Genomic DNA, 20741 nt, shown 5'->3' on the forward strand with positions numbered 1-20741 from the left:
AGAAGAACACATTCATTTGTGGTAGGCACGGGGAGACAAAGCGATTTGCCTGGAATCACAGGATGTTGAGCTGATGCCGAGATTCGAACGTAGCTCCCCAGCTCTGAAGTTCACTATTCTAGAACTTGTGGCGGGAGGTGTGTCTAAAAGTGTATGTCGGTGCAGGCCATCAATGAGAGAGACCTGTGCATTTTTCAAATGGGTGGTGAAAAAATATGAGTATGCTGCTGGAGATGTGGGCCGCCGTGCCACCAATGTACTTACCGGGGGAGGGTAAACACCCATTATTCCGCAACTTTGTTTCCGCATACCATCACTCCGCATACTTTCATTACGAAAGTACCATGACTCCGCACTGCCATTATAAGGCATGGCATTACATTTTATATGCTTTTACCATGCATACATTTTCAACGAAATTCGTTGTAAATGCATGAATGGTAAAAGCATGTTTTTTTTTGTAATGTTTGGATAAGGTAAGTATGGGTATAGGGGTATATGTTTTGGGGTACTGAGGTATATGTTTTGGGGTGTTTGGGTATTTTAAGGGTTCAGATATAGTTTTGGGATATGGGGTACAGGGGTAGTTTCAGGGTTTAGGGATAGGTTTGGGTTTTGGGGTACAGGGGTATTTTTAGGGTTCAGGGCTAGGTTTGGGTTTTGGGGTATATGGGTATTTTTAGGGTTCAGTGGTAGGTTTGGGTTTTGGGGTACAGGGGTATTTTAAGGGTTCAGGGCTAGGTTTGGGTTTTGGGGTACAAGGTTATTTTTAGGCTTCAGGGCTAGGTTTGGGTTTTGGGGTGCAGGGGTATTTTTAGGGTTCAGGGGTAGGTTTGGGTTTTGGCTTACAGGGGTATTTTTAGGGTTCAAGGGTAGTTTGGGTTTTGAGGTACAGGGGTATTTAGAGGGTTCAGGGCTAGCTTTGGGTTTTGGGGTACAGTGGTATTTTTAGGGTTTAGGGATAGGTTTGGGTTTTGGGGTACAGGGTATATTTATAGGGTTAAGATGGGTTAGTGTTTAAGGGTGTTGGGGTATTTTAAGGAGTAAGGGTGGGTTATGATTATGGGGAGCAGGGGTATTTAAAGGGAGCAGGGTGGGATTAGCACACGATACGAGACATGGCATGAAGGGCTGAACGTACCACATGCCCCCAGCATTTGTCACGCCCCCAGCACAGGCCCACAGCTCAACGCAGACACGCCCACAAGGGACTACTTTGCTGGCACGGTTCTTTTACCTTTGAAATGTATATGGTGGGCGTCTGCATAGGTATTTTTAGGGTTCACGGCTAGGTTTGGGTTTTGGGGTATATGGGTATATTTAGGGTTCAGTGGTAGGTTTGGGTTTTGGGGTACAGGGGTATTTTAAGGGTTCAGGGCTAGGTTTGGGTTTTGGGGTACAGGGGTATTTTTAGGCTTCAGGGCTAGGTTTGGGTTTTGGGGTATAGGGGTGTTTTTAGGGTTCAGTGGTAGGTTTGGGGTTTGGGGTACAGGGGTATTTTAAGGGTTCAGGGCTAGGTTTGGGTTTTGGGGTACAAGGTTATTTTTAGGCTTCAGGGCTAGGTTTGGGGTTTGGGGTGCAGGGGTATTTTTAGGGTTCAGGGGTAGGTTTGGGTTTTGGCTTACAGGGGTATTTTAACGGTTCAGGGCTAGGTTTGGGTTTTGGGGTGCAGGAGTATTTTAGGGTTCAGGGGTGGTTTTGGGGTACAGTGGTATTTTTAGAGTTCAGGGCTAGGTGTGGGTTTTGGTGTAGAGGGGTATTTTTAGGGTTCAAGGGTAGTTCGGGTTTTGAGGTACAGGGGTATTTAGAGGGTTCAGGGCTAGCTTTGGGTTTTGGGGTACAGGGTATATTTATAGGGTTAAGATGGGTTAGTGTTTAAGGGTGTTGGGGTATTTTAAGGAGTAAGGGTGGGTTATGATTATGGGGAGCAGGGGTATTTAAAGGGAGCAGGGTGGGATTAGCACACGATACGAGACATGGCATGAAGGGCGGAACGTACCACATGCCCCCAGCATTTGTCACGCCCCCAGCACAGGCCCACAGCTCAACGCAGACACGCCCACAAGGGACTACTTTGCTGGCACGGTTCTTTTACCTTTGAAATGTATATGGTGGGCGTCTGCATAGCCTATGTCCTTCTGCTGCAACTGCCCTTTCCAACGCTGTATTGGGTGTTGTGATTGGTGCTGTGGTTCCTGAGATTTTCCGCCTCAAAGGTTTGGGCTCTCTCTTTATTATATTAGTATAGATGACAATGATGCAAAAGAGAACATTTTGCATTAAGAAATTGCAATACACAAAAGAACAGAACAAGAAATACAGGTTGTGTACTTGTGGTAAATAAATAAATAATACCTCTATTTTTGACTAGATATAACAATAACAGATAGCTCAATAAATAAGAGTCAAGATTCGAGGTAGTAGGAGTTTGCAGGTTTAATACAGCATAAAGGACAGGAACAGGACAACCTGCACGGGCAAGATCTGGGATGGCTAGCCAACAGGGGGGCCCCGACAGCTGTCAGGCAGGATCTGGAATGAGCGCGCTGGCTTTTAATAACAATACACAAGTATATATACTAAAACAATTGCATTACAGTACATACAGTAGGTGTGACAGTGGGTGGAGTCTATAACAGTCGCGAAAGATAAGGATGAAAGTGGGTGTAACAGGAGGCGTATACATAGACATGTGATGTAGACGTAACAGAATATGTCATAAATGGGGCGGAAACATGGAGGGGGCTACCTAAGGAGCCGGGACCTCTAACCTAGTGGTGCGCGCAAGCTGACAATGACGTGTAACTAGGGAGAAGCTGGGGGCTATGACTTCTGAGCTAGAAGGAGAGACGAAAGTCTGGAGAGTCAGAGCGACATGTACCTAAACACTATCTAGTATCTGATGTTTAGAGAACATGTTGATAGAATCCAAAAGTTATCAGGGCAAAGGCTAACAGACACTAAGACTGGTGCATGCATTATTCTACATGTAGTGTGTGTTGAGGAATATTAAATGACCATAAATACAGTATTTCTCTTACATGGAGACGTAAAGGCTAGACGATGACTGAAACTATTGATGCGATTCAGTAGCTTAGGAATGCAGAGAAGGAGAGCTGGACTGATAACTGGAATCATAACATACTCTTGGCAGACTGGCAGGCAGAGCCAGGCCGAGCCGGGCACTGTGAGGCAGGAAGTAAGTGAAGGGTCAGGGATACAGGTGGGGGCTGTATCGCTCCTCAGAGAGGGTTCAGGAGACAGGAGCTGAATCTGAGTCCGGGCCCTTTTGAGGCCTAGAAACGGGGACTTTACAATAAAATAACGTGCACACTGAGAAACGTGGCAACGTAGCTTTAAATAGGCCTAATACTCGTAGCTTTCACGAGAACTGGAAACTGGCATACTGGAGATGGACACAACTGTAATTGCGTCTTTAATCGATCATGGGGAATACATATGCATATTAATCGTGCACATATAACATAACATGGGGAACACGTAGGGAAACAGAACATGGCAAAATTTACTTTTCCACATTCCCTCCTTGTCACTACGTTTCCATCAGGAAACATCAATATTCATGATACTATCTATCATTTCATACAGTATCATTTGCTTGTCTCGAATTTTCTTGGAACGGGATCTAGGACGGGACTTGGGACTAGGAATACAAGAGGTAGCACAAATGCCGCAAATCGCAGGGCCACATTGTATACAGAGGCAGCAACTGAATATGATTGCTACTGCAATACCTAGAAATGACAATACTTTCCATCCCCAGGCAGAAATAATACTCCAGAACCAACCGGACCATGTCCAGGTGCCTGGATCCTGGTGTAACTGATGGGCAATTTTATGAAGTCTGGTTATAGCTGAATAAACAGACGGCGCGTTATTTGGAATGAAAATGCAGCAACTAGATCCGATGACTCTACATGCTCCTCCTCTATCGGCCAGTATGACGTCAAGAACGAGACGATTTTGGAGCACGACAAATCTCATAGCAGATTGCTCTTCGGTTAAGTTACCTAGGGCAAAAGCAGTCTCATTCACTACTGCTTCAAGGGTTCTGGTTAATCTACGTATTAACTTACTATTCTGGATAGGTCCTATAAAGAAAAAGAATCCTCTATTGAAATCTGTATACTGTTCTAGAGCAGTTTCAGTTTGATCGACAATCGGGGACTCGATCTCCCTTCTATGTCTAATGTGTACTAGATGTGTGTTTCTATGATAATCAGACGGGGCTAGGAAAACTGGTGGCAGTAGGAAGGCAATGTAACAGGTTCCCTCCCAATCGAGGGGCAGACGAACATATGCGGTCTGACCACAAACAAAATAAGAATGACGTGAAGCTTTGAAAATAGATTTCCCACTGTCACTATACTTGACAATAGTAGTACAATCACTATGTCCTACATGTACGGAACCATTATTTCTGACACATAATTCGCCTTTGACTGGTAATACTGAAATAGCAGGTAAGTCTGGAGTAGGATCAGACTGAACATTCAGGACCATGAATTTCGAAGAATAATTACCTAAATTATAAACTTCATTTTCTAGATCTAACCCTGTTCTGTGGGGAAGACCTTGCTTGTCTGGAAAACATGTACTGTTCAGAAGGGACATATCATTTGAAGATGACGTTAACATGGACCAGGCTCCACATGAACCGTTATGTGAAAATGGATAAGGAAACAGTGGCAGAACTCCCTTCGGTGTCTGGAAAGGGGGGAGTCGACCACACACCCAACAATTAGTGGCATTGCTGGTCTGGTGTGAATAATGTAACATACGGATGAATGAATTGTTGCGCATAGTAAGACGATAGGATAGTTCGTGAGGAGGCAGATCACTAAACGTGTGCTCTACTGTAGCATTAGAAAACTTATTTACATGAGAAATTGGAAAACATAAATGAAATGCATAACTTGTGCAGGTAATCATCAAGCTTAAAAATAATATGAAACTTAGAAAAACGATACATCGGATCGAGTTTTGACTAACTCTCTCACTATGGGGGTCTATTTCATACATGTCAGATACCTGTCTAACCGTTTCACCTAGGGGAGGACTTAGACAATTAAACTGGCTGACTTATTTTACTAGACCGTAGCTTACTTTTATACTCCTGCTGTGGAGTTTTCTCTAACAGGGGAGGCTTTGAATCAATGTCATTTGCGGGACAGTCCTTAAGAATAGTTTCTTGGCAGTCTTTAAAATCTTGACAATCCTTGGAAATGTTCTTGGAAACAGTTTTTAGTCCGTGAAATTTCTTGACGTGTGACAGATGCACCCACCCCTTCCTGCCTTCCAACTTGACGGCAGTACGGGTGGCCAAAAGGACTAACTTCGGCTCCTTCCAGCGAGGCTCCAGCGGACTTGAACGATCAAAATTCCGGACGAGAACCAAGCTTCCTGGAACAATTTCATGCGGTTTCACCTCGGTATTGTCTGGAAATGCGGCGGCAACCTGTGAACGACAAGAGTGTAGGGCAGACATCAAGGAAGCTAGGTAATCTGTCAGCATATTACTGGAAACATCTGTAATACTTCGGGGTCTAGGTGTACCCCATACATTCGGGGGGCGGCCGAATACGACCTCATAAGGGGACAGACCTGATCTGGAATGTGCGACCATGCGCATATAGAACAGAGCGACTGGCAGGGCAACTAACCAGTCTACACCTTTTTCTTGACAGATTTTGGCAATGCGGATTTTCAAGGTTTGATTATGTCTCTCTACGAGACCGGCTGCTTCTGGATGGCGTACACAATGGAACTTCCACTGGTACCCTAACAAAAGGGAAACGTGCTTCATTAATTCAGATGAGAATGGCTGGCCGTTATCAGAATACACGACCCTAGGGAGTCCATAACGGGGGAAATATTCACGAACCAGCTGCTTGGCAGTTGTCGCGGCTGTGTAATCTGGGACTGGATATGCTTCTGTCCACCTGGACAAAGCGCATACAACTACAAGGACATACTTGAAACCTCGACATCGCTCCATCTGAATATAATCCATCTGGAGGACTTCAAAAGGGTGGTCAGGAGGCTGGAATCCACCTTGTTCCACCGGGACACTTTTACCTGGATTGAACTGGCAACATATCATACAAGTACGGACTTTCTGCTTGGCTGCAGCTCGTAAATGCTTGTTAAACCAAATGTTCTGGATACTGTCTAACATGGCTTTTTCTCCTAAGTGTGCAGGACTATGTGCGGTATTGATAATGACTTGAACCATTGAGTCGGGGAGAAACCATGTGGCTCTACCCTTCGTCACCCATCCCTGATCTGTCTGGACCCCTCCTTGTTCGGACCATTTCTTGATTTCTTCGGGAGTAGCATGTAACTGGATATCTATGACATCTTGAGTAGGGTCCTTAACTGTCATACAAGTAGTCTGTTCTAGAGTGGATGTCCGTGTCTTGTTAACTGGTATGTCTGGTGTCTGTGCTGTAAGCTTGGCTGTTCGATCTGCTAGATCATTACCTTGAGAAATAATGTCAGTAACTTTCGTATGTGCTTTGCACTTCATGATAGCGATAGCTGTCGGTAAATGTATTGCATCTAACAGAGCTTGAATAAGGAAACCATGCTGAATCTTGGTTCCATGAGAAGTCATGAAACCTCTCTCTTGCCAGAGCACTCCAAAGTCGTGTACAACTCCGAATGCGTAGCGTGAATCTGTGTAAATATTAACTTTCAGGTTCTTGGCATGTATGCAGGCTTGAGTCAGAGCAACTAGCTCTGCTGCCTGAGCAGACAGGGTGTCAATACGGTGTGTTTCAATAACTTCAGTCTCAGTAGTCACTGCATACGCGGCTACTAGTTCTCCTGTACTCGTTCTCATACATGAACCATCCACATAAAGTGTCAGGTCGGGATCTGGTAATGGAATATCTGTCAGATCTTGTCTTGGCTTAGTCATAGTGTTAACAACTTCCACACAATCATGTGTGGCAGGATTTAAAGTAACTGACGGTAACAGTGTAGCAGGATTTAGAACGTTGCAGCGTCTGATTTCTATGTGTGGCTGGAACAGTGTCAGTTCATAACCTGTCAAACGTGCAATTGTCAAGTGCTGGGTCTGTGTTCGGTTTAAAAGAACTTCCACGGAGTGTGGGACTTGTACTGTCAGGGAGTGTCCTAATACTATGGAATCACTTTGTCTGATAGCTAGTGCTGTGGCTGCAACTGACTTGAGGCACGCAGGCAGAGCCTGGGCTACTGGATCTAGTGTGCTCGAAAAATAAGCACAGGGCTTGTACTGTCCGGCTTGATCTTGTGTGAGAACAGATAATGCAGTACCATCACGTTCTGTGACAAAAAGTGTGAAAGGCTTACTGTAGTTCGGCGTAGCTAGAACGGGTGCTTGGCATAAAGCTTTCTTTAACTCATTAAAACTAAGTGTATGTTCAGATGTCCAAGGGAGAACAGTCGATACGGCTGCCTCCTGTGTCGTTAACTGTATCAGTGGTTTAGCTAGAAATGCATACTGAGGAATCCATTGTCTGCAATAGGAAGTAAGGCCGATAAAAGCACGTACCTCCTTCTGGGTCTTGGGCTGAGGAAGACTCGCTATTAACTGGATACGATCGGGTGTCAACTGCCTACCCCACTTGGACAGTAAGTGGCCTAAGTAGATCACTTGCTGGACACAGAATTGAAGCTTCGAAGGGGACACCTTGTGCCCCATCTCGGCTAGAAAATACAGGACTGTAAGTGATGCTCGCTCGCAAGCACGTTCAGAACGGGCTGTGATCAGTAGATCATCGACATACTGGAGCAGGGCAGTGTCAGTTGGCATGTGAATGTTGTCTAGTTGTCTCTTAAGTGCTTGACTGTAGATGCTAGGACTTTCTGTGAAACCTTGAGGAGCTCGTGTGAATTTATAGCTCCTTCCATTTAAACAGAATCCGAAAAGGTACTGGCTGTCTGGATGAATTGGAACACTGAAAAATGCGTTTTTGAGGTCTATGACTGTGAAAAATGTAGCCTCAGAATCAATGGCTGTCAATAGAGATGAGATATCTGGGACAACTGGATACTGGGGAATGATACATTTATTAAGTTCTCGAAGATCAATCACTAATCGATATACTGGGGGTGCATTTGGATCAGTACGTTTCATGACTGGAATGATAGGAGAATTACATACATTGGAGTCAGTTTCTACAACTACTCCTTGAGCAATGAGCTCGTCAATAATTTTGGATAAGGCTGCTACAGCCTCAGGTGGCAATCTGTACTGTCTGATTCGTGGCAAGACTATACCTTGCTTGAGAGTCACACAATGGGGTGTGATTTGCATGAAGCCAACATCAGTTGGACCTTGCGCCCATAGATGCTGCGGAACATTAGACAATCTCGGATCAAAATCTCGTAAAACATAGTGACCCTTAAAGTCACGTAAAAACAAACGTATTCCCTCTGGGGAACAGCAAATAACTGCACCTAATTCTTTCAGTGTCTTAATGCCTAACAAATTTTCTGGACAGGACTTCGTAAGCAGTAGATCAGTAGTTCGGGACAATGGACCTACTTCAAGAGTAACTGGCTTTGATATCTCGTTTACAATAGGCTTTCCTGAAAATCCAAGGGAAACATTTCTAGAGCCTGAGAGCGGAGCCCCTGGAACCTCGTCGTGACTAATAGTCGTCCTACTTGCCCCTGTATCAATCAGAAACTTTCTGTCTTTCCCTAATACTTGACTATGAACATAGGGACCTTCTTGATCTACAGGAATCTCGATGAGAGGCAAGCCTACCTCCCTCTCTAGGCTGTTTCATGAATACGCTTGATACTCTGGATACTCTGTCTGTGCATACTGGTACATCTGCTGTGTAACATGCTGTGTTGCAGCAATAGGCTGCGGTGCTGGAACTATCTGTTGTGCATTCTGTGGCTGAGAAGTCTGTGAAACTTGTTCTTGTCTAGGCGGACGTGGTCTTTCTTTAGTTTTACCAGTGGCTATGTTGTGTTTCAGAACTGCACACTCGTTTATAAAATGACCTGGCTGTTTACAATAATTGCATGTCCCTTTAACGGGAGCTGCAGGATGACTGGCTTGATTCGGACCCCTCTTCTGACTGTCTTGTGGAACAGATTGTGCAACTAGTACTTTCATTTTCGTGTCTTTCATACGTCTCCTTTCGTGTTCTTGCTCTTCTCTGATTCTATTCTGGTGATACTGGAGCATCTGGAGCATTTGGGACGGGGTACTAGCTTGCCAGGTACTTTCGACTTTCAAAACTCGGTTTTTAACTTGTGGACTCGAATTCTCGACTAGTTTAGTAACAAAAAGATGAGGGTATGACTCGCTACTCGTCTTCAAACCACTGTTTATGATAAAACATTTCTCAAATCTGGAATAAAAATCACTAGTGTCTTCGTCTTGTTTCTGTTTACAGGCTGAGATTGCATCCCAGTCTTCCTTTTTAGTGGCTAATAACCTAGGCAAAACTTGTATTAATAATTCTGGTAATTCTTTACATTTATCTCCAAGACCGGTACCTGGTACTCGTATCTTATCTTCAGCTTCTAGAGCTGTCCAATCGATCTTTTTCTCTCCCACCTCCCAATCCTTTTCCTTGAGTTTTTCATATATGCCTGCAGGCAACAGGACTTTTAACATTTTAATAATATCTGGATACGTGTATTCTCCCATACGGAGCATGTCTTTTAATTCTCGGTGGAACCCTGCTGGATCTTTGTCGTGACAGGGAATTAATTTCTTCATCTCTAAGAGTTCCATCTTGGTAACTGGGGTGTAAACAAATACTCGTTGCATTTCACCATCTGGTGTCCTAACTGGGTGTACTTCTCGTAACGGATGCTGTCTGTCTATGTAAAACGGTTTACTTTCTGGGGGTGAGACATGAACAAAATGCGGGTTCAAAAACGTTCTGTATTTGTGGCGCTGTTCTAGAATGACACTAATTAAATCGGTACCTAAACCTTTCCATCTATACTGGAGTAACTCGTTCAGGACATCATGTAACGGACCTGGATCAGAATGTTGACCCTCATACAGTGTAATGAGGTGTTGGATCATATACATACCCACCAGTCGTTGCTCGGCTGGGGGCAGTTTCAGAAACATTTGTGCCACTATTTCGTCTGGAAAAGTGGTAGAATCAGTAATCCATCGGACTGCTGATCGGGCTAGTTCTTGTTCATGCATAGTACCTAATTCACTATAACCGATTCGTGATTTCAGAATTTGATCGGTAGCTTAAAATACTTGTTCTAGAGAACCTTGTTCCGGTGCTGGAAGATGAAAGACTTTCTTGTGTTCTAGGCGTAAATGTCGGTCTGGAATTCTAGATTTACCCACATACGCTATTCTGGCGGGATTCTCGTCGTCTACCTCTTCAGTAGAAGAGTCATTTTCTTTCTCGCTTACTTGTGCTTCTTTGCGTTGTTCGTGTAACCTTATTATTTCTTTACGTATTTTCTTGTACATATTCTCAATACTATTGAGTGTCTTGTGCTTACCCTCGGCTATATTATCACTCCACCTTGTCAGAACTTTCATTTCGGTCGGATCTTTAGTCGGGGAATCTTGTTCCCGTATTAAACAATTGATCAGGAACTTTAACAGCATGAACTGGATCTCAGATTTTCTGTGAGACATGACTTCACCAATACTTTCTGGATCTTGTCCTGTACGAATGAAACGATACATTCTGTCTAGATCTTCTTTCATATTCGGTAGGGTGACCAAATACTCGGACACCTGCCTTATACGTACGGAATATATAACCATACTATCCTCGCCTGGGACTGGATCATAACAGCATTCAGTAAGAAGTCGCCTGATTTCTGCAATGGACTTATATTTAGGCGTACGCTGTAACGCACGTTCATGTAACTCGACTGCCCCTAGACGTCTACTTGGCGGCGGGGTACCAGGAGGACCTCCTCCCGCGGCCCCTATACTGGAATCGTCGACTGATACTCTTCGTGCTGGCAGAGTGACTGATGTGGCGGGAATTTGTACTACGGGCTGGACCGGGGGTACCGTAACAGGTGTTGTAACAGGTGCCCCGGTGACTGGAGGAGCAGGATTTACATTATTTACAGGAGTTGGCGGAACAGGATTTGCATATTCTGGGACTGTGTCGTCCAAATAGGACGAGAGAAAAATATCAGCTGCGGTCTGTTTGTGACGTAGCTTGGTCGGAACTAAGGGTGGCCGAAAATTACTGGATGCCTCCGGGGTTGCTTTTGGCAAGCCCTCGGCAAGAAGAGGGTACATACCCTTAATAAGGGCATTTCTCTGTCTGTCTGACTGTTCGGTTTTAACTCGTTCACCTATTTCGATTAATTCCCTTTCTTGGGCTCTTTCTAAGGATTCTCTACTTAATTCTGACTTTCTGATTTCTTTTTCGGTTCTTTCATGAGATTCTTTGCGCCATAACTCGATGGCATCTTTCTGTGACTGTCTGGCTTTCTTTTTCCATAATACTTCTTCTACTCCCATGATGCACTCGGCATCCCATGTACCCGATACGGGCCATCTGTACTTTTCTTCTAACTGTTTGGTGTACTCCACCCATAAATCTAGATATAATATGGCACTTATGCCATGCTTCTGATACATAAAATGACCTGGACTGTCCCTAGGCGGGACAGGAACTGCTTCTTCTAACAGACCTTTTCTAGTTTTTAACTGACGTAGTTTTGAGAGCAGCGGCATGACTGAACTGTAGTCTAGACACAATACAATACACAATGAACACGATAATTACACCACTTTCATACCACGACATTGAAATACATAAATGACATTTAAATTAACAGTTTTGACAAAATACTACCTGGAATACTGAAAACAGAATACATGAATTTCTCGAGAACAGAACGGACTAGAACAGAAACTAGATGCACTGCTAAAACAGTACGAAACTTACCGGTCTCATAAAGAGACACGTCAGGACCCGCATCCACCTAAGTGGACACTTCGTGTTGGATCTGCGTACCCAAACCCACGGACCAGAGACAATGCAATTGACCCTGTCTAGATACTACCCCAGCAATGGTACTCACCGGGCAGCAAGAACGGAAGGCCTCGGACTGGACTGGACTGCTTCGACGACGGACGGACGAACTTCGGACTTCTGTTACGGGTGGGCCTCCGGATACCTCGGACCTTGGACTCTCGGCTTGGGCTCTGGTCGGGACTCGCCGCGTTCCTCCACCGCCTCGTCTGGATGCTGGACCGCAACCTCCGTCTCCTCCGTGGGCCTGAGGGATACTTGAAGCAGAAATATCTGCACGTGCACGGTATGGTTCCGTCACGGCTGCAGAGGATCAGGGGGGCTTGCGTGGCTTCACCGGCGCGTGGGGAAAGGGCAAGTCCCTATTCGGGCGCCATTATGTGGTAAATAAATAAATAATACCTCTATTTTTGACTAGATATAACAATAACAGATAGCTCAATAAATAAGAGTCAAGATTCGAGGTAGTAGGAGTTTGCAGGTTTAATACAGCATAAAGGACAGGAACAGGACAACCTGCACGGGCAAGATCTGGGATGGCTAGCCAACAGGGGGGCCCCGACAGCTGTCGGGCAGGATCTGGAATGAGCGCGCTGGCTTTTAATAACAATACACAAGTATATATACTAAAACAATTGCATTACAGTACATACAGTAGGTGTGACAGTGGGTGGAGTCTATAACAGTCGCGAAAGATAAGGATGAAAGTGGGTGTAACAGGAGGCGTATACATAGACATGTGATGTAGACGTAACAGAATATGTCATAAATGGGGCGGAAACATGGAGGGGGCGACCTAAGGAGCCGGGACCTCTAACCTAGTGGTGCGCGCAAGCTGACAATGACGTGTAACTAGGGAGAAGCTGGGGGCTATGACTTCTGAGCTAGAAGGAGAGACGAAAGTCTGGAGAGTCAGAGCGACATGTACCTAAACACTATCTAGTATCTGATGTTTAGAGAACATGTTGATAGAATCCAAAAGATATCAGGGCAAAGGCTAACAGACACTAAGACTGGTGCATGCATTATTCTACATGTAGTGTGTGTTGAGGAATATTAAATGACCATAAATACAGTATTTCTCTTACATGGAGACGTAAAGGCTAGACGATGACTGAAACTATTGATGCGATTCAGTAGCTTAGGAATGCAGAGAAGGAGAGCTGGACTGATAACTGGAATCATAACATACTCTTGGCAGACTGGCAGGCAGAGCCAGGCCGAGCCGGGCACTGTGAGGCAGGAAGTAAGTGAAGGGTCAGGGATACAGGTGGGGGCTGTATCGCTCCTCAGAGAGGGTTCAGGAGACAGGAGCTGAATCTGAGTCCGGGCCCTTTTGAGGCCTAGAAACGGGGACTTTACAATAAAATAACGTGCACACTGAGAAACGTGGCAACGTAGCTTTACATAGGCCTAATACTCGTAGCTTTCACGAGAACTGGAAACTGGCATACTGGAGATGGACACAACTGTAATTGCGTCTTTAATCGATCATGGGGAATACATATGCATATTAATCGTGCACATATAACATAACATGGGGAACACGTAGGGACACAGAACATGGCAAAATTTACTTTTCCACATTCTCTCCCAGACTTACTTGGATCATTGCTTGTTTAGTCCCATAACATGGTCTCTTGGTAACAAAAAAAGAAAACAGAAAAAAATAATGGCCGTTGGGCAGTCTTTCAGCAGTCCAGTTCTCAAACACTCTGCAACAAAATAATATTAGAGCATACGTCTGCCCAAGGAGTGATTAACAGTTCACTGATGGGAAGAGCAACAGAAGCAGATCCCAGGAACAGCGTGTCCCAATTAAGTCAACAGTACACTACAGGAATCTTTATGCTTATTGACAGCGCGTGGCAGTAAAAAATACAGCGCGACCTCGCGCTTTGACCACAAACCGGGTTCAGATACCATTTGAAATAGCTATGCAAAAACATTTCTTCAAGTGCTGCTGCGCTGGAGCGATCTTTCAGTGATTCAAAAAATGAAGAGGCAGACTTAGCGCGGAGGGGAGTGGAAGGGTGTCCCATGCGGGAGTAATCAGAGGGCAATATGCTCAGCGCGACCTCGCGCTGCTGAGATGGTTGATTTGACAGCGCGTTCTGCGGGGAAGGAAAACAGCTGTGAAAAGTTTCAGCGTGTCCTCATGCTGAGACAATGAGAATACCGGCGACGCTGCAGAACCAACTACCACTTCCTGAAACTCCAAGTTGTCAAAGTCCAGAGAGTGAATTCGATACACAGACAGCTCCGTTTCCGTTTGGGGGGGGGAGAGGTTCATCAAGGTTTAATCCAGACGAGGATAAGGGCAAGCAAGGTTCTAACCGAATGAAAGTCAATCACTGGTTTACAGGAGCTGTAGTCTTAAGAACCTCCTAGTCAAATGACCTAGCCCAAAGCAGCAAGGGACAGCACACAACCAGCACTCCTCTCACTGCATTCTGGGAGATGTAGTTTCATCAAGGTAAACGAAGCCTGGCATCTATCAAGTGATCTACTAGTCACCACATGCTGTAAACACAAAAGTCAGGTGAGACTTGTATAAGGCCTGACTTTTCAGTCCCTCATCTTGTACATGTATCCTCATGCAGGTGAAAAATAGTTTGTATTACAGTAGCTATGTGCATCCTCTGTAGCATATTTGATTGTATTAACTTAAATCATATATTGATAGATTTCTTCTAATGGGGAAAACTCCATAAGAACACTTTGGAGTTATAGGGTGAGTGTCTGCTTAGCCTATAGGTTAGGTTAGGTGAGGTTAAAATGTATTGAGCGCACAGATCACCCTGGGGCATCTCGGCGCTGACTAGCAAATATATCAGGAGGTGAGAGGAGCAGGAGTGTCTATTTACTGAAGAGAAAGGCTTTCAGCTGTTTCCTGAAGGAGCCATAGTTTGGATTAGCTCGTAGGGTCTGCGGGAGTTGGTTCCAATATCTGGGAGCTAGATAGAAAAACACTCGACCACCAGTCCGGGTCAGGCGAATTCTGGGGACTCTTAATAGTTCACGAGTAGAGGATCTCCGTCTCCTACTGAGGCAGTATTTAGTTACTTTATTTTGCAGATACTGAGGGCCTTTTTTTCTGAGAGCTTTATGAGTGAGGCAACAAATTTTAAAAAAGGATGTCTTTTTAACAATGAGCCACTGCAATTCTCTGAGTAATGAGGGAGAAGGAGAGCATGGCGGACGATTGAGAATCATTCGCGCGGCTGTGTTCTGAACAGTTTGTAATTTTGACAAAAGGGTTGATCCCACCTCCGCCAGCAAGGAATTGCCATAGTCTAAACGGCTTGTAACCCTCGCATGAAGCATAGTTCTGCGGTGGGCGGTGGGAATGAAAGGAAATATTTTCCAAAGAAGCCGAAGACTGTAAAAACAGGTGCCAGTAGTAGTGGTAATGTGATCTTTCATAGACAGGGAAAGTCAGTTTTTATTCCCAAGTTCCTCACAGATGGTTTGGGAATAGGGGTGGCACCTAGTTATACAGGCCACCAGTCTTCTGACCAGATAGCTGGTGCTTTGCCCATTAGCATGATCTCGGTCTTGCCTGGATTTAACTGGAGATAGTTCATCGTCATCCAGTCTGAGATCATCGTCATGCCATTAGAAAAGCAAGTTTTTTCTAGTTCTGGACAGTTCCCGAGAGTGAACATGAGCTGTGTGCCGTCCGCGAATGAGATGATTTCAAAACCCAACTGTTCCACAATCTGGGCTAACCGGCCATATATATATTAAAAAGGGTAGGGATTAAACAAGAGCCCTGTGGCACCCCTTTGTCTAAAGGTAGCTTATCAGAGGAGAAAGGGCCTAGTGTGACCATCTGAGTTCTCTCTGAGAGAAAATGTTGTAGCCATTTCAAGGCTGTTCCTTTGATACCAAATTCCGATAGACTTTCCGCTAGCTTGAAATGAGAGATGGTATCAAAAGCTGCCTAGAGATCTAAAAGGATGAGTATCGCGGAACCGCCTGAATCGATGGTCTGTCTTAGTGAGTCGGTGACTGCTAAAACCGCAGTTTCACTACTGAAACCCAGGCGAAAGCACGACTGTGAAGGTTCCAGGATCTCATTCTGTTCTAAGTAGCAGCTCAATTGTTTGTTTATGTCTTTCTCCAGCTTTTTCCCTAGTAGTGGTAAGAGAGAGGTGGGACAGTAATTACTCAGGGTAGCGGGGTGCGACGTAGGTTTTTTAACAATAGGGCGAACCACTGCTTCTTTCCAGGGAGATGGAATAATGCCCGTGGAGATGGAACAATTAAAGATGTCACAAATTACTGGTGCACAACTCTTCGCTAAAAGGGCCATAATTCGGGGGGACAGGGATCATTGGGAGAACCTGACTTTCCCAAGGCTAGGTCTTTTTGAACCTCCTCGATTGTAACTAAATTAAAATTATGCAGGAAGCAATTAGGTCTCCTCAATTTTTGTTCTAGTTCTTTCAGCCTATTGAAGACTGAGGAAGCTATCTGGGGAAGAATTGTCAGAGATAGTGGATATTTTGTCCTGAAAGAAAGTGGCTATGGAGTCGCATAACTCCTGACACTCGTTAGGAACCTGGCTACAGGCTTTGGGGGATGTAAAGTAGGCATTTTTGTTTGACCGCTCTTAGATCGTTAGTATACCATGGGTTTTGTGGGCACTTATGGACACAACCAAATTTCTTGGGTACAGTCTCAGCTGAGAAAGTCTCTTTTTTTTTATGGGGGCTTCCGACTGGTTGTAGACTGGGTCACTGAGGAAAAACTCATCAAGTATTTCTACAGAGAGGTTCCGCCACGGTCTGCGTTTGATTGGCTTATTTGTCATAGCTTTGTCTGAATTTTTCACTGAGGTTCGAGGTATGGAAAAGGTGATCAGCGGTCCATGTGGGAGGGATAGGAGGGCTACATCTAAGATTCTCATCATTGGTGAACACTAAGTCATGCAGGTGCCTGACCTGATGGGTTGGGCCCTCCACTTTTTGAGTAAGTCCTAAGGCTTTCAATACAGCAAGGAGTTTGCTGACCTCTTGATTGGAGGTGTGTTCTCCATGAAAGTTAAAATCTCCAAGTAGGAGAAATCTCCTGGTTGCTAGGGCATGTAAAGCAATTTGTTCGACCAATAAATCAGTAAATTTCAGTTTAGAACCTGGGGGTCGGTAGACAAGTGCTTCGTACCAACATTCTGATGCTGACAGAGTGACCTTAAAAATACCTAACTCCATACCTTCGTTGCAGGTTGTGGATAGCCAGATAACAGTGAGATGGTCTTGAAACGCGATGGCAATATCTCCACCCCTTTTTCCCTCTCTGTTTAAGTAGATTAATTTGTAATTGTCTGGGATAGCACGATTGATCATGGTGCTGTTAGTGGGAGTCAACCAGGTTTCTGTTAAAAAACATAATAACGGAGTATAGGAAGCGATCATGTCCCAGATTTCCAGAGGATGCTTCGCCAGAGATCTTACGTTACATAGTAGGTTTGTTATATCTGGGGGGCGGGAGCATGGAGCTCTCCGGTTCATAGGGGGCGGTTTTTCCTGAATAATAGTGGTGAAATGACACTGCATGCATGCTATGGGGCCTTCAAGCATAATCAGGAGTTCATTGACACACTTAGTGAAAGTAAGGCTATGTTGAGGTACAGCTCTCTGATGGCCTTTAATGACTCAGCGGAGTAAGATAGACTCGCCTGCTTGCTAGTAGTTTCCGTCCTTTCGACAAAATCCCTTGCTTATGGGCTCATCAGGGCGCGGACGGGCGCAGACTGGCTTGCCTTTAGCACGCCATCGGCGTCTCCGCTGCGCGTGTCCACTATGCGTACGAGCTGAAATCCTCGCTTTATGTGCCCGAGGAGCCAACAACTAGAGCGCTGTGTCCTAGTCCTAGTCCCTGCCCAATATGGCCGCCTCCCACTGCGGAGATCCGTGTGGGAGGGCAATTCCCTCAGCACCTACTCGGCTGAGTGGAAATGAAGGGTAAGGGATTTAAAATTACAAAATATATCAGAAATGCGGCTCAATCAGGAAAAGAAAATACAGTTTTTAAGAGCAGCTCCCGGCTTCCGCCTCAGGAGATAGAATGACTAGAACTGAATGCTCGCGCTGTCAGCCTCGCTTTATGTGCCCTAGGACCCAACAACTAGAGCGCTGTGTCCTAGTCCCAGTCCCTGCACAATATGACCGCCGCCCCTGTGGAGATCCGTGTGAGAGGGCGATTTCCTCAGCACCTACTGAGTGGAAATGAAGGGTAAGGGATTTAACATTACAAAATATATAAAAATGCAGCGCAAATCAGGAAAAGAAAATACAGTTTTTAAAAACAGCTCCCGGTTTCCGCCTCAGGAGGTAGAATGGCTAGATCTCTATATATGTATCTATTTCACACTTTATCTTTGAGGTGGATGTCAGTGAAGATGAAAAAGCCTGTGAAGATGAGCAGCATTCAATGTCACAGAAAGAGTATAAATTTGCCCCAGAACTTGTGGAAAAATTCTTCATGCCAACAACATGTCCCTTTTGACACTCAATTAAGGGGAAGCCCAACCAATTTATCTTCCCTTAATCTGTATCATATGGCACAAACTAAGCCAAGGTTTTACTGCATTGACTAGGACAAAGTCAACCTGCAGTGACAGACAAAATGTACATGAATGAATTAACTATATGCCTGCATCTCTTCTTTGTTTTCTGTGCAGAAAATCATCAAAATTGAATTTATTTTGCTGTAGTTTTTATAGTGCTGAGCTGAAATGCATTCATTTGTGTTCCATGAGGAGGAATCCATGTGCTGAATGTTCCTATATTTTCAACACATTCAAGTCTCTTTGCAAAGGTCTGCTCTAAAGGGTTGCACTGTGTATTGCTTTCACTTGCTGCACGAACTTCACATTATTTTTCTCTTTTCCTATGTATGCCTCATTATGATTATGCATGTGAGTAAGTGTCCCTAAATGTTTCTTGTCTGATGTATCACATTTTCTTGTTTTACTACTGGTTTACATGAAAGTAGGTTTAACAGTTCAGGACTCTTTTGTCAGATCAAACCATTTCAAAAGTGTGGCTTTCAATGGCTGAAACCTATAAAATGTGCCCTTTTTAGGAGTTGTACCAGACTTTTCTTTTCTTTTAAACTATGAAGGTCTTGCATTGGTCTGCCCTTTTGATTTATACTTAGAACTTCCTTGACCTTTGAACTGAGCAGGTTTATGCTTGTCCTCTTGCTGAACTATATTTTGTTTTCAGCTAGTTGGTTGCTTTGGAGGTGAACCTAATGTAACTACCTTTCAAATATGACATTGTGTGATGTAATATTGACGATGATGATTCAAATCTGACTAAGTGTAATTTTGCTTTCTGTAATGACTATGCATTTTCAATAAAACTTTAGAATTTTTACTTTGAATTTAATTCATGTGAATCTTTTTAATGCTGAGACTCATGTGTCCCTGATCCTGCTTCTCAACCCTTTCAATGTATTGGTTAAAAGTGTTGACTATTTCAACACCTTTGTCATATTAAACTATCAAAAGTCATCTTGAACCAGGTATGCTGCTGATACAACTACTAATAGCAATTTGTATCACTCTAAACACCAAACAGGTCTCTTGGCTCTGATACCCTAAGATTGTAATGGAACAGGTAGTCCTTAAACCGCTGTTAAAAAGCAGCTTGAATGGAGAATCTGACCTTGTCTTAAGATAGACTTTAATTTGTACTTGGAAGTGTACTACATATATACTAGATGAGGCCAGGGTTTCAAGATTGGTATTGGTGGGCCAAGGAGTTAGGAATTAATCCTCAAGAAATCTAAATGTGAAACTAGTAACCTTTAACTTGGGGTAGGAGTGAGAAAAAAACCTTTCTAGTTTCAAAGATCTAGGACCTAATTGTCCTAGAGGTTTTTATTTTGGAGGGTGTTGACCATGTGAGGTGCTGGGCTTACTACAAAAGTGCAAGTTACTGCAGCAGTGCAAGGTACCACAAACATGCAGGTTGTGAATACTAAATAGGAGTAAACATAGTAAACTTAGTTGGGCTCGTAAACTTGATCACAATTTGTGGATTATGTCCATATTTTTTCATGTAGTAATGAGATTATCCAAATGGCAATGTTCTGTGCCATCCAGGGCAGTAGTGGAGTATGTCAGGTAAAACAGTTCAGGTCAGCCAGGCAATACTTATTTCTAAATTGTCATAAAAAAAGACATGCGTATACAAATGATTTACCATGCAAAATCATGTTTCTATGTACATAATACAAACCATAAAAAGGGCTGCTAGCCATCAATTAAATACAATGCAAAGAGGGAAGTACATTTGATAAAACATTGAACCACATTGAGTGTACACAAAGTCCAAGTACAAATATATATTTTTTCTAATAAATGCCAAAAGAGCTAAAAACAAAGTCCATCCACTCAATACAAGGTACAAATTATTTGTTTGAGGATAATTTGATGTTAAAATCATTAACCTTGACAATAAACCCCCATACGGACTTCCCATAGAAGCCAAACAGTGCTACTGTCTTATCTATTGGCCATTATTATGACATTTTCCTCCTCTTTCCTCACATAGCAAATACGAACATGCAAATACAATGTGCCTGCAGGTGTCAAGATGTAAGATTCTGCAGGCCTCTGCAGAGTGTCGGGAGCCCACGTTTCTACAAAAGGGGATTATCCATGTTGCTCTAGTCCTTCTGTACTCAGGGCAGAAGAACAGGCCATGC

The sequence above is a fragment of the Lissotriton helveticus genome, chromosome 7, assembly GCF_964261635.1.
Source record: "Lissotriton helveticus chromosome 7, aLisHel1.1, whole genome shotgun sequence".
Taxonomy (NCBI): Eukaryota; Metazoa; Chordata; class Amphibia; order Caudata; family Salamandridae; genus Lissotriton; species Lissotriton helveticus.